The 13,638-nt window shown below is 36.4% G+C and overlaps 1 pseudogene; it reads right to left on the bottom strand.

Moving 5' to 3' along the window:
• Positions 1 to 1,211: 1,211 nt before the first annotated feature.
• The window catches only part of LOC131279823 (actin-related protein 2/3 complex subunit 2-like), a 38,098-nt pseudogene continuing 25,671 nt past the window's right edge, over positions 1,212 to 13,638 (bottom strand).

Genomic DNA, 13,638 nt, shown 5'->3' with positions numbered 1-13,638 from the left:
GTTAAGCCAGAGGAGAAGGATATTCCTTTCTAAGGCAGAGTATTGGTATCAACAGACCAAAAGCCAAGCTGCCTGCTGTTTAGCTTCTTTTTCCAACCTCTCTTCCTACACTTTAGCAACTGCTGGCTCAGAAACGATAGCCCCAATTTTTTTACAGTAATAATATCAAAGTGGCTAATATTAGAACTACACGAAGATGTGGCAAGGAAAAAAAAGCAACAACTAAGAATCTGAGAAATTTAAAAACACATAAAAACTCACCAGAATAATTAAGACAAAATAACAAAAAATGAGGTACAAGCATTTTTTAAATAAAATCAAATTAAAAACTTAATGCCATCCTGAAATGACTTCCAAGTATACATGCATATGATTTTTAAAAAAGTGAAGATAATAACATGAAATAAGCTAACAGCATTCAGAAATAGAAAATTAAAGACCACTTCAGTTATTAAAGTTACATTAGAAGTAGTAAATACAAAAATTAGACAATATCAGCAGCATAGTCAAGGACAAGGAGATAAGCTTCAGAAAAACTGAACGAAAGAAAACAGAAAAAATAAGACTTTAAAAGTGATTAGAGAAAAATGATGGACCTCAGAGAATCAAAAGAAACTACAACTTACACATAACTGGTGGTACAAAATAGAAATTTAAAAACTACCAGGAAAAATATTTTAAATTGTGATAAAATAAAACTTTCAAAAAATAATAGAAGACCTATATCTAAAGAATGAAAAGGCAAAACAGTGTCTTAGGAAAAATTTATACAGGAACAGTAATGAATAATAATAAAGAGTAGAGGATAAACAAAATTTCTAGGTTTATCTAGGTGAACTATTCAATTTAAGCATGAAAGGGGAGAAACTCAGGTGGCTTAAGACTTTTGAATCTCACTTTTTTTTTAAGATGGAATTTCTTTGTTAATGACTCCTACCTCATTTCTTTAGAAACAGGAGTTTTGAATTAAACACTTGCGAGAAACATTATCCTGCAATTCATTACCAGGAACATACTGCAAAGCCAAACAGCTTGGAAGAGAAGGCGGAAGGGAGGAGGAAGGAGACAGGGAATATAAAGAAAAAAGAATTAAGTTGATCAAGTGTATTATTTTTTTTCATTCTTGGGAACTATGAAGTCCTTGTATGCACAGCTCGTTTCTGAAGATTACTTTCCAAAGATGTGCAAATGGAACCAAAAGGGAGACTCCCTTAAGAACCTGAAGAGGTACAACATTAAAAGCGACTATCAATAAATAAATAAATAAATAAATAATTTTTTAATAAAAAAAATTGTTTTAATAAAAAATTTACCCGGTAACAAGACAACGGGATGAAAACGTCTTGCCCGTGTTTGCATTTCTTTTTTCTCAGCTTCGGGCCTGCACAGTCCAGCGCCTCAAGGAAGTCGCGTGCGTTCGCCCGCACACGTGCGTGAACAGAGGCCCCTGAGCTCATGGACTGGCGGGGCAGGTACCTCCGCAGGTGCGGGTCGGGGGGACGGCGCTGTCCCGCTCTGGCGTTCGCCTCTCGCGGGAACAGCTCGGAGCTAATACAGCCGCCATTGTCGCCCACGCGGCGTGTGTCTTTCCGCTCCAGAGGAGGTTCCCGGTGGCTGGCGAGGACCTGGCTCAGCGTCCTTCCTCGAACTCCTGCATGAACACCTTTCCAGGGACCACATCGCTGTCGTCTTTAAACGCTGTGCTGAAGACAGCCGTCACTGTCCTTCCGACACCCAGCATACATGGCTTCACCATCCCTTACACTGGACACTTGCCCTGTTCTCTCCTTCCTTGCCGTCTTCTTGAGATGGGAAGGAGGTCTCAAAGACAGAGGCCAAGCAATTTCGTTTCAGCATGCCAGCCTGATGCACGACTGAGTGCCTGGTGATCAGGGGCCTAGAGCAAAGAGACGCTGTCTCCTGATTCTGGGTTTTCCAAGAAGCTCCCCTACACTCTCTTTATAACTCTTCAGCACCCTGTGAAAGAAATATTGACCATCGCTTTTGTTTCGTCTCCATTAAGATTTGAAATATGGTGGAGGACCCCATCGAAATCTATAAACGTTACTTCTACTGCTTCCGTTTGGTATCTGAGCGCAAGCATGTTCTGGATGAGGCGGTGGTGCACCTCCAGCAGGGTCTTGGGCAGCTGCCCTGGGCAGGTGAAGGGGAAACGAGGGCAGGTGAGCGTGGGTAAGGGAGGAAAGGACGGAGGGAGAGGCCCTGCTGCCACCTAAAGAAGGTGGTTGGGTGGGGTAGGAGGTCAGGGGGAGTGCGGAGAGGGACCAAGGTGGGGGGGGGAGGGCGGGAGTGGGGAGAGGGACGAAGGTGGGGGGAGGGGGAGTGGAGGGGGAAGGGAAGCTCGTCAACGAAGCCACCTCCTCACCAACAAGCCCCTGCATCTCACCTTTTCATTTAACAAGCATAATAAGCATTTATTGAAGTTATTCCAAATCTCCAGAAGCATAAAAATCATGTCTGCAATATATTTTTTGAAGAACTATTTTGTGATATTTATTTAATCTATACACAATTAGTCAGCATTTAGCTTGAACTTAGTTTTTCGCCATTATAAATACTATTATAATGCACATTTGTTTTGTAAAAAGATTACCCTTAGTTGCTACATTTTTCTTAAGGTACATTCCCAGATGTAGAAATATTAATATATCAAAATATCTCTTACCATCCTTACAAACCTTCTTTACCCTTTCCCTTACTGAATAAGGTCATGTTTTTTTTAAGATATTTTGCTGTATCTATATAAGGTATTTTATTAATAAGATACTATATAATATTTTAACACATTGGTCTCTTTTAGCATACTTTCTCTCCTTTGTAATAAGCTGTGCATATCCATATCTCATAAGTAACTAATATCCACCCAATATATGAATATATAAAGTGGATAGTAATCAATCCAATACCTAATTAGCCTGTTAGGACATGAGGCTTGTGGTATAAAATCTACACTAGAAATCTACCACTGCTCCAGGTCCTTCTGCTGGTACATGAAGAGTTTGCAAGAGTTTCTGAGTTCCCAACTTCTTCGATGCTCTTTCCTAATTTTATTTTATTTTTTCTCTTTGAGAACACTTCTGAACTTCTGAGTTAAAGGCATTGTGCAGTTACTTTTTTTTTAATTTCCATCTTCTCCATCAAAAATCTATTTGTTGCTACTTTAGGAAAGAAAGACATAGCTCTCACCAATCCAGAATCAACCTCTAGTGGAATTTTCATGGGTGTGTAAACCTCTGTGATACCAAATAAAGGGACAAATATTGGTGGAAAGGCTGAAAAACCCAGACTCTAATGACGGGGTGGCAAAATTTTTTAACATCATGTGGCATCCAATACTTTGTTTTCAGTGAAATGGGGAGGAACTAATCAAGTTACTGGCTGATAGATTAAACATAATTTATGAAGCTAGATGACTCACTGTTGGTATATATATATATCTGAAGAAGATCAAAGAATTGAGTGACATTGCCATTTCTATATCCATCCACTTAATTACCTGAACATGACATCTCAGAGTTTACATCTATAAAAACCAAACCCAGGAGCTGAACTCATGAGTAACTACCTGATTCTAGCAATAAGCAATTTCATCCATTGATATATGAGTCAATGAAAGAAAAAAAAAGACGACATCTATTACATGTAGAGATTCATTTCCAATAAAAAATAACTTCTGTGCTTAATTTCATTAATCAAAATTTGAAATACAATATGATGTTTTGATCAATGATATACTTAAAACAATTATAATCACTCAGTATGGAAGATATTTTAAAACTTAGCTTACAGAAAATATTTTAAAAATTTAATCTCAATTAATATTCATGGTTTATTGTAGAGAAGTATGTTAAGATGATCAATAAAAGCCTCCCAAGCATAAAACAAATGAAATTAGGATAAAATTTTTTGCAGAGCAAAAAGAATGGTGTTACATTTAAAGCTGTTAATGTACTTTAAATGGATGGTGCTGAGTATTTAATCATTATATTTACGTTTTATTGGAAATTTTAAAGAGTGCACTAACAGTTTTAATTTAAAATGCCAATATTTACACTATGCAGGCAATGACATCTTTGAAATATTTAAATATGCAATGAAAATTTTCAACTGTCAACTTAAAATTGTGCATGTGTGTATAGTTGATTAAATTATTTTCAGTATACTAAATCAAAGCATTTCCAGAATACCCCACAAGCTATAATTATTAAAGCTTATGCTTTATTGTAACTATTATTAACTAAGTGGTATGCACAACAGAGAGGTTCACTTCACCCATGAGCCTAGCTCCATGGCTGCGACAAACTTCATGACTAAGCCTCATCCCAAAGCCACCCTACTCAAGGATTCAAAACCATTCTTGACCTCTACTAAAATGGTTGAGTTGAATGGCACATATCTAGCAAAACTGACTAATAAATGGTTATTTTCAGTTGACTGTCAGTTTGCTCCTTTAATGCAAAGACTACCCAAGTCAATTCAAAATGGACTCAAGTCCTCTGCCATGAAGTGACTTTTTCTGAGTCTATGCACCGAACCCCTTTTGGTTCTTGCTGCTCACAGCCATGGTGATGACAGATGGCCCTGTGGCTGATGATAAATCCTAGTACCTCTCATTCTCACAGACAATTCCTCTTCAGGAGGGAACAGTTAGTCTCTTGCTGTCTTCTTTAGTTTAATCTTTCACAGATCTAGCATGTTTATTCCATCTTGAAATATTCCAGATATGATTTTTTAAATCTCACTTCAAAATTCCCCTCCAAAAACTCCTAGTTTTCCTTGTTGTGGAATATTTAGAATTTGATCCTAGGGAATTTTTATTTGTTTTAGGATCAAAAATAGATTGGATGAAAATGATATTGGTTTAAGAATATGCATTGAAAATGTAATATGCAAGACTGGTATAAGCTCAATATATTAGTTTGTTACAGGGCTGCCAATGCAAACTACCAGGAATGGGTTGGTTTTTATAATGGGAATTTGATTAGGGGAAAATCTTATATTTCTGACACTGTGAAAGGTCCAAAGCAAGGCATCAGCAGAGATGTTTTCTCATCAGCAGAGATGTTTTCTCACCAGTCAGTTATTGGATTCTGGCGTCCTGCCATGTGGCAAGGCAAGATGGTAGCCTATCTCTGCTGAGATCCCTGCCTTCCCCTCAAGGCTTAGCTTCTTCAGGAGCTCAGCTGTGAGCAGTGAAGCATATGGCTCATCTCTTCAGCCTCGAGCTCCTCAGTAGACCCCAAGTCTCTTGGGTGCTTCGTGTCTCAGCTTCAGCTGCTAGCCACCCTTGAGTCCTCTCTCTCACATGACTGGGTCAAAATGGCAAAACTTCCTTTTCTGTCTTCTTTCTCTCTCTGTCTCCACAAATATAAGGTTCCAGTAAAAGGGTGGAGACCTAACCTGAGTCACACCTCATTGACATAGTCCAATCAAAAGTCACCTAATCAAGTGATCTAATCAAGTTCCCTTAACTGAATCTAATGTAATAAAAGGGTCTCACACCCACAGGAATGGATTAGTTAAAAAACGATCAGTTTTGGGGAGTCACCAAATTTAAACTGTAACACTCAAGAATAAGAGGCTGTGCCCACATATTTGTTACTCAAGATATAACTCTATTAAAAGTCTCCTTAATAAATTAAATATATTGTAAAGTCCTCATTTTTTCATTAAAGAAGAGGAAAAAGTATCTCCTTTACATAACTGGAAATGTATCAAAGTTGCCTCACAATTGAATAAAAGCTTCAAACAGGGTATAATTTCCTAGATCCTTGGATGCTCTACAAACATGCCAGTTTGGAAGAAAACTATCTGAAGCACAGCACACCACATTTTGATTACTCTACCTCCTTTCTACCTTGCCAAAATATTATCATCTAAAAAAGGTTATTAAAGCAAAGTAATCTGGTTTAAAATTATACGGTTTTTTTAATACTGAATTTAAAAGATACTTAAAAAATAATGCTACTGATTTCCACTTAACACACACATTTGAACTATCTTTCTCTGCAACAATAAACAGGCACTTATACATTCATAAAACTCTGTATACATAAAACATACCCAGCAGTGTATTAGAGACTCAAGAGCTCACAGTGTGTAAAGGAGATAAACTTATAAACTTTAAATTTATAATTGTAAAAGGCAAATTTATAAATTGTAGCATATTAAGTATTTTAGTAGAAGCAATAATAATTTCCTGCTATTAATATTGTTGCTTCTGTGCAATATCTTTCTTGCCAAGCTTGTGACATATTATTTCTCCCCTCCCAACAGTGCCTCAAAGTAGATCTTATTATCTACTGAAACTAAGGTTGAGAAAAAGCAGTCAGTTTTACATAACGAGTATATAATTATGCATTAAGAGATAATAAGTGTATATAAAATATATGATATAGTTCCTGGTACTGGTACATATTAAGTTTGCAATAAGTGGCAGACACTAATATTTTCTCTTTTAATACAATTGTAAGCCAATAAAGAATGAGTCATGAGAGTCAGAGGGGATTCTGTGCAAAGTTATTCCAGAAAAGAGGGTGATATGGGTTAAGGAATAAAATACTCTCCTCCTGATTTCCATGAAAACATATGTTGCTGGCTGTCTTCCTGATGCTTTCCTTGTACTTTTACAATCACCTGAGCAGGATTTTCCACTTCTACATGTTTGCTAACCCTGAAATTCTCTAGGGCTTTGTCCTCATCTCTCTTTCTCTTTCTTACACCCAGTAAGTGATTCTGTTCATTCCCATGGATTTAAATGCTATTTCTTATCTAAAGGACCCTCAAATTCATTAAGCATAATATTCCCCTAAGCTCCAGACCTGTATGCCCAAATACACACTTGTTTTCTACATTTGGATATCTCACAGTCATCTCAAACTTGACTGCTCAAACCTCAACTCTTATTACCTCTTAAAACTTTACTTTCCCATCCCATGGCCATCAAGGATTCTGTCATTTATCAGTTACTGATGCCAGAACAATGGAACTAATCCATTATTGCTTTTTTACCTTACTCAACTTCAAATCTATTAAAGGTTCTTATTTGCTCTACTTCCAAAAATATATTTTGAATCAATCTCATATCTGCCATCACATTACTATCATCCTTGACCTAGATCACATGGAAAGTTGCTTTTGGTGTTTCTGTACTTCCTTTCTTCACTCCTCCCCATACCACCCAATTTTATGCCCACACTATAACCAGAATAATCTTTTTTAACATAATTCTGATCATATTATTCTCCAGCTTAAATCCTCTGGTTGCTTCCTGCGCAATTCAAAATAAAGCAAAACTTCTTTTCCTGACTTGAATCTGAATGATACGGCTCCTGCCTACCTCTTCAAGTAGGTAGTGTTGTCATTCTTAGGCCCCAGAATCATTGGCCTCCGTCCAGTTCCTCCCATTTATTAAGTTTTCCCTTCCTCAGGATGTTCACACATGCTACCACCTGTGCCTGGAAATACCTCAACCAGGCTTTGCATGTTTAACCTCTTTGTTCTAAACTTTAAGCACCATCCTCTTAGAAATAGCTTTCCTAAGTTTCTTAACTAAGAAAGACCCTTCCTTACATTCTTGTTTTATATTGTGTGCAGTTCCCTCCTCTCTCTCCACTCAGTTTGCAAATATACATTTTATTACTTATTTCCTGTCTCTTCCAGTAAAATGTAATATCCATAAGGATTGGTATTGTCTATCTTATTCATCAGAGTATATCTAGAGCCTATCAGAATGCTTAGCACGTAGTTGAGGCTTGCAAATATTTGCTAAGTCAATAAATAAATGGAAGTCTAATTCAATAACTGAAGGAGGAATAATATGTAGACATTTAAACATTTAGGAAGTCAGAAAACAAAACTGTGTCTTGTTTACCTGTTTGTAAAATACAGATAAGAATGACTGTTTGGGGTGTTAATAATTGGGTAAGTTGGAGGCAAAATATACAAAATGTAAGATATGGACTATAGTTAATTCATAGTTTGTAACAAGTGTTCCACAACAGTGCAATGTGTTGGTGGTGGGGTGATGTCTGGGAACCCTGTATGATGATATGCATGTTTGTTTTGTAAGTTCACAACTTTTACTATACATTTACTATTTATATATGTGTGTGTATGTATGGTATACTTCAATAAAATTTTACTTAAACATATAACAGAGAGAGATAGATATTTAAAAAAAAAGCCAATGAGACAGTAAATAAGAAAATATTTAAGCAAATTCAAAGTCTAGGAGGGCCAGTGTCTAACTAAAAGCCATTCCATGAAAGAAGAGCAAGAAAAATAGGGGAGAAGACATTACTACATAGATAATGAAATAATATTTCCCAGAAAACCTTCAAACTGAAAGGATCTACCAAGGAAATGGATATCAGTGCCTGCTAATATCACTAAAAATGAAACAACCAGAAACTATTTACCTATCTATTAAGTATTCTGGCCGCAAAAAAAGAAATCACATCTGAATCTAATTAAGTTTCTATATCCAACTCCAATTCACAGAAAATGGAAGAAACAAAGGAGCTGGCTAAACAGGAGTGTGAGCAGTAAGATCAAAATTGTGAGGACTTCTTCCCCAGGTTCTCAAAAGAATTGCAAAAGGAATAAGACAGGAGAAATTTAATAATTACACAAGACTTAAGAGCCATGTAAATTAGTTGCAATATATGAACTTAATTGAATCCTCATTGGAACAAATTTTAAAAAACAAAAATAAAAGTATGAGCAAGTCAGTAAGAAGAAATGAAATCAATATGCATATGACAATGAAATCAAGATGCATATGGATGAACCTTGAGGGTATTGTGTTGAGTGAAATAAGCCAGACACAAAAGGACAAGTATTGTACGGTCTCACTAAAATGAACTAAAATGATGAGTAAACTCATGGAGGTAAACTCTAGAGTATAGGATACTAGAAAATAGAATGTGGGTTGAGAATGGGAACTGATATGCAGTGCATGTAAAATTATTAATAAAGTTTATTGTAAAATTGTGGAAACTTTAGAGTTTATGGTAACACGTTATAGTCGGTACAACACTGCTGATTTATAAATGAGATCTGTGGCTGAAATGTAAATGTTAATTGAAAGGAAAGTAGAGAATAATATAGTGATTTCAGTGGTGGATAAAGATTGTGGTTAATAGTATAAATATAAGAATATTCTTTTACAAAGTATTAAGAATATGGTGATATGCAGAAAATTACAACTAATATAACTTATGGGCAATAGCTAATTGTGGTATTGTATTATTTTTGCAGCAATGGCAAAGAGGATATTAAAGCAATTCTAAGAGACAACTATAGAGGGGTATAAGGGATTTTTCCTTTTGGAGTAATGAAAACATTCCATAATTGATTGAGGTGATGGCAGCACAACTCTGATGAAAATGAGAGCCACTGAGTATACACTTTGAATAGATTGTACAAAATATGGGGCTGTATGACACATGGAATCCAGTAGTGGAAGATGGACTGTGGTTAACAAGATAAATATTTGTTGTAGTTCTCTTATGAACTTAACCAAATATATATAATACTAATACAGGGTATTAATAATTGGGTGGGTTGGGGGAAAATACACTAAATGTAAGATGCAGACTTACAGATAGTAAGTTTTTAATATTTTGACGATGCACTTTCCTGATTTGTAACAAATGTTTCACAACAATGCAAGGTGTTGGTGGTGAGATAATGTATGGGAACCTTGTATGCAAACACATGCATGTTTGTTTTATAAGTTCCCTACTTATACTATACACTTTTTAAATATATGTTCATGTATGAATTATATACTACAATAAAATTTTATTTTAAAAAATCAATGTTTTCCCTAAGCTCATAGTGTTATATTAAGTCTCATAAGAAATTGGTGTAAAATTCTAGAAAGTTAAAGATATCAACAAATTGGCTTTCATTATTATTTAAATAATTGTGTGTATCACCTCATCATATCCTAGTTGATATAAATTCTGATTACTGATGATTTGATGTCACTAAATATTTGTCTCTCTTATGGAAACCATGTGTAAAATATTCCAGTACTCATGTTATCATAGGAATTTCTGTGTTAATAAACAAACTGAGTCAGCACGGCTTCATGGACTAGAAAGATCAAAAACTTTCATGCTCTAGTTCCTGCCTAATCCAGACTTAATGTGGAGCTTGAGGGAAACAGCTTAGCCTCTGTAGCCTCAGTTTCTCCCCCATCTGTAAAATGGGGTCTGCCTCTTAGAAAGGACTCTGAAAAATAACGAATTAATAACAGCAATCACTAATTGTTGAGAATGAAGTTGGAAATGAGGTACCAGATGCGTGTTAAGTGCCATTAATTCTAATAAAGCACAAAGGTCACTAATTTACATCTTTCTCTTTCGAGAGACTCGGCCAAATGGAATTGGAGCAATGTTGCAGAAGTCTCTATTAGTTCCCTGCATTGAGCTCAAAATATCCCTGGGGGTCTGGGAAGGAGAAATCAATCGTTCACTATAATAGGTGTCCTGCAAGGGTAATAATATATTTCAAACCTTCTTTTTGTGTAGCCCTCTGATAATCCACAGAGGATGCTTGGCAAGCAGCAGTCAAGATAAAAATTGTCCTATTTTAGTGATTTTCCTTTTCAATGCCAAAGCTCAATATTAGCATGACAGCGATCTAGTGCTCATCATGCCTTGTTAATCCACTAAACCTAGTACACCTTCTAGAGTCTTGCTCTCAGGTAGCTTCCTTCTTTCTGATGCCCAATTCAATCCCTGGAAATGCTCCTTTAAACAACTCACTCACCTGTTTTATGCCCTTATCTAGAGACATTTAAAAAAAGAAAGAAAGAAAGAAAAAAAACTCACCTGGCATTCAAAGCTCTTCACTTGGTTTGGCTAGTCTTTGGTGTTCCCCTTCAGATCACCTATCTTACAGCCAAAATGATCTCAAAATCATTTCCTCATGGCTCACTCCATGGCATTTCTCATGCTGAGACTTTGGGACTGTTCATTTTCAGCTAAATAAAACTCTTTCTTCCAAGCCCTCTGTTAATGGATTGAATCCCTTCAAGAAAACATGTACAAGTCCTAACCCCTGTTCCTGTGAATGTGAACATATTTGTAAACAGGATCTTTGAAGATTTTATTAGTCAAGTTGAAGCCAAATTGGATTAGGGTAGTCCTTAATCCAATATGGCTGGTGTCCTTACAAGCAGAGGAAATTTGGATGAATTAGTAAGATTGAGACAGAGAGACAGCTGTGTGATGGACAAAGAGATTGAGTTATGCTTCAAGACAAGGAATATCATAGATTACAGGCTACTTCCCAGAACCCTACAGACTTCAGAGGAAGCATTTTGATTCAGAATATTAGCCTCTAGAATATGAGACAATCAATTTCTATTGTTTAAGCCAACTAGTCTGTGGTCCTTTGTTATAGCAGCCCTGGCCAACTAAGACATCCTCCATGAAACCCTCACTTACTTCTCCCCTTGCCTCTAATCCTCTTTACTTAATCATTCTTTCAATATATGATTATCAAGCATTTACTATATGCCAAGCCTTGGGGCAATGGAGAAAATAAACACATTTCTGAACCCATAAAGTTTAAATACTACTGAATAGAAATACTCAACAAACAAACACAAAAAGAATTATATGTCCTAAATTGATAAATATTATGATGAACTAGGGAATATGCATTATGCACCGTGGCCATGGAGGTACTCTCTGGACATGTAAGAATTGAGCGGAAACCTGGAAGAAGTGAGAGAAAAAGTCTTGTAAATATGGGTGAGTGGGAAGTTGCAGAAGGAGGAAATGTTAAATAAAAGAGCCTGGCTTGTTTGAAGAAAGACTATGAAGTCTTGGTGGCTCCAGGTGAGTGAACCAGAGAGGAGTAACAGGAATGGAGGTAACGATGAGGGGAATGGAACTTTTAGGGCCCGGTAGATTTGTTTTTTCTTTCTGAGGTGGGAAGCCATTGGTGAGATGTTTTGAAAGGAGGAGTGACGTCTTTTGACTCAGTGTTTGAACAGACCCCCTGGGTTTTTGTTCTCTGCTCTGCGAGGCTATGGTTGCCTGCTAGGGTCTCTTCTCCCTACACAACATTCCAGAAAGTGTCTCCGTGTAGAAAGCTGGTGTAAGTGTGGGGCTCATCTCATTTCTATCCCTCCTCCCAGGGCTCACAATCCTGCACTGCCTGTTTTCCAATGCCTCAAAACATTTGGTCTGATTTCCTCACTATTTATAGCAGAACAGCAAGTCCAGTACCAGTTAAGAGAAAGTCCTAAAATGATTTGCTTTTGAAAGTTTTTTTTTCATATTTTGAATACTTATAATTATTTTGTTCTGTTTTAAAGTGAAAAGGCAGTGTTTGGAAGGAAAATGTTCAAATTGGTCAGGCAATAAAAAGAAATATGATTTCAGGAGGAGCCTATAAATATCCTAAGTTAAGGACTCATTTGTCCATTCTCCCCATATGGGGAGAGAGAACATCCCATCACTGATGTGATGTATATGTATTTAGAAAGTCTTACTATGATGTTCTGAGAAGAGTCTACTCTACTGTGGCCTTCCTTATTTAATATTTTAAATGGCGCCCCCTCTGGTGAGCACAGTGCCCTCTTTTCATGTTTTTAGTGTGGTCTTCCTTGTCTTCATTGTTGTTGCTCTCCCCTCAATAGTGAATCATGAAATGTTTTCTATTGGAAAGGGAGCACAGACCACCAGATGATGGAAAAACACCAAGCCATATATGTTTAACACCACCAATTAGCTCAAATAATCCCAGGCGCAACTCATCTGCCAAACACACCAGCCCACAAATGCTGCTCTTCTTACTCACCCCCACACGTATATTCTGACTTAAAGTCATTTGTTATCAGTTTGCTTGCCCCAATCTATACCCTGTTCTTCCTTCAAAGCCTAGTAGATAGCTCACTTCCATCAAAGAGACTTCCCCACTTATGAGGATTTCCTGGCACATACACTTAGTATCTAGCCTTTATTCACACACTCTACTCAGAATTACGTTAGATTTTCAGATGAACTGACACATTTCCATTAAGCTTATAGACTCCTAGGGGTGTTATACATTTTTGTACCCCTCACAGTTTAAAAGCTAGTACTTCTCAGTAAATATTTACTGAATTAATTAATAGCATCACATGTAATTCCATGGATGAATTGTTCATAATAAGAAAACAGGAAAATAAATAAAAGGAAGAAAGCAGTTGGAAAATAAGAGCAAAAGACATGAACTAACAATTCACAGAAGATGTACGAATAGCCTATAAACACACAGAAATATTTAGCTTTAACAGTAATCAAAGAAAGGCAAATCAAAGTGGCAATGAGATATGTATTTTTTTTATTTTAAAAACTGGAATATACATTTTGAGTAATAATATTCAATGCTGAATAAACTGTAGTGAGAAAGAAACATACTATAATTACTAGAGGGAGTGTAAATTAGCACAACCTTTCTGAAAGTCAATTAGCAATGTGTATGAAGAGCTTAAAACGATTCAGACTATCTTTTTCTATTCCTAGGGATGTATCCCATGAGAATAAACAGAGATTTACCAAAGAAATATGTGGGAAAGTATGTTCCTCATAGAATTATTAATAACACTTC

Source organism: Dasypus novemcinctus, chromosome 1 (assembly GCF_030445035.2).
Source record: "Dasypus novemcinctus isolate mDasNov1 chromosome 1, mDasNov1.1.hap2, whole genome shotgun sequence".
Lineage (NCBI taxonomy): Eukaryota > Metazoa > Chordata > Mammalia > Cingulata > Dasypodidae > Dasypus > Dasypus novemcinctus.
The sequence above is the reverse complement of the archived record's forward strand: the minus strand, read 5'-3'. Positions and strand labels throughout refer to the sequence as shown.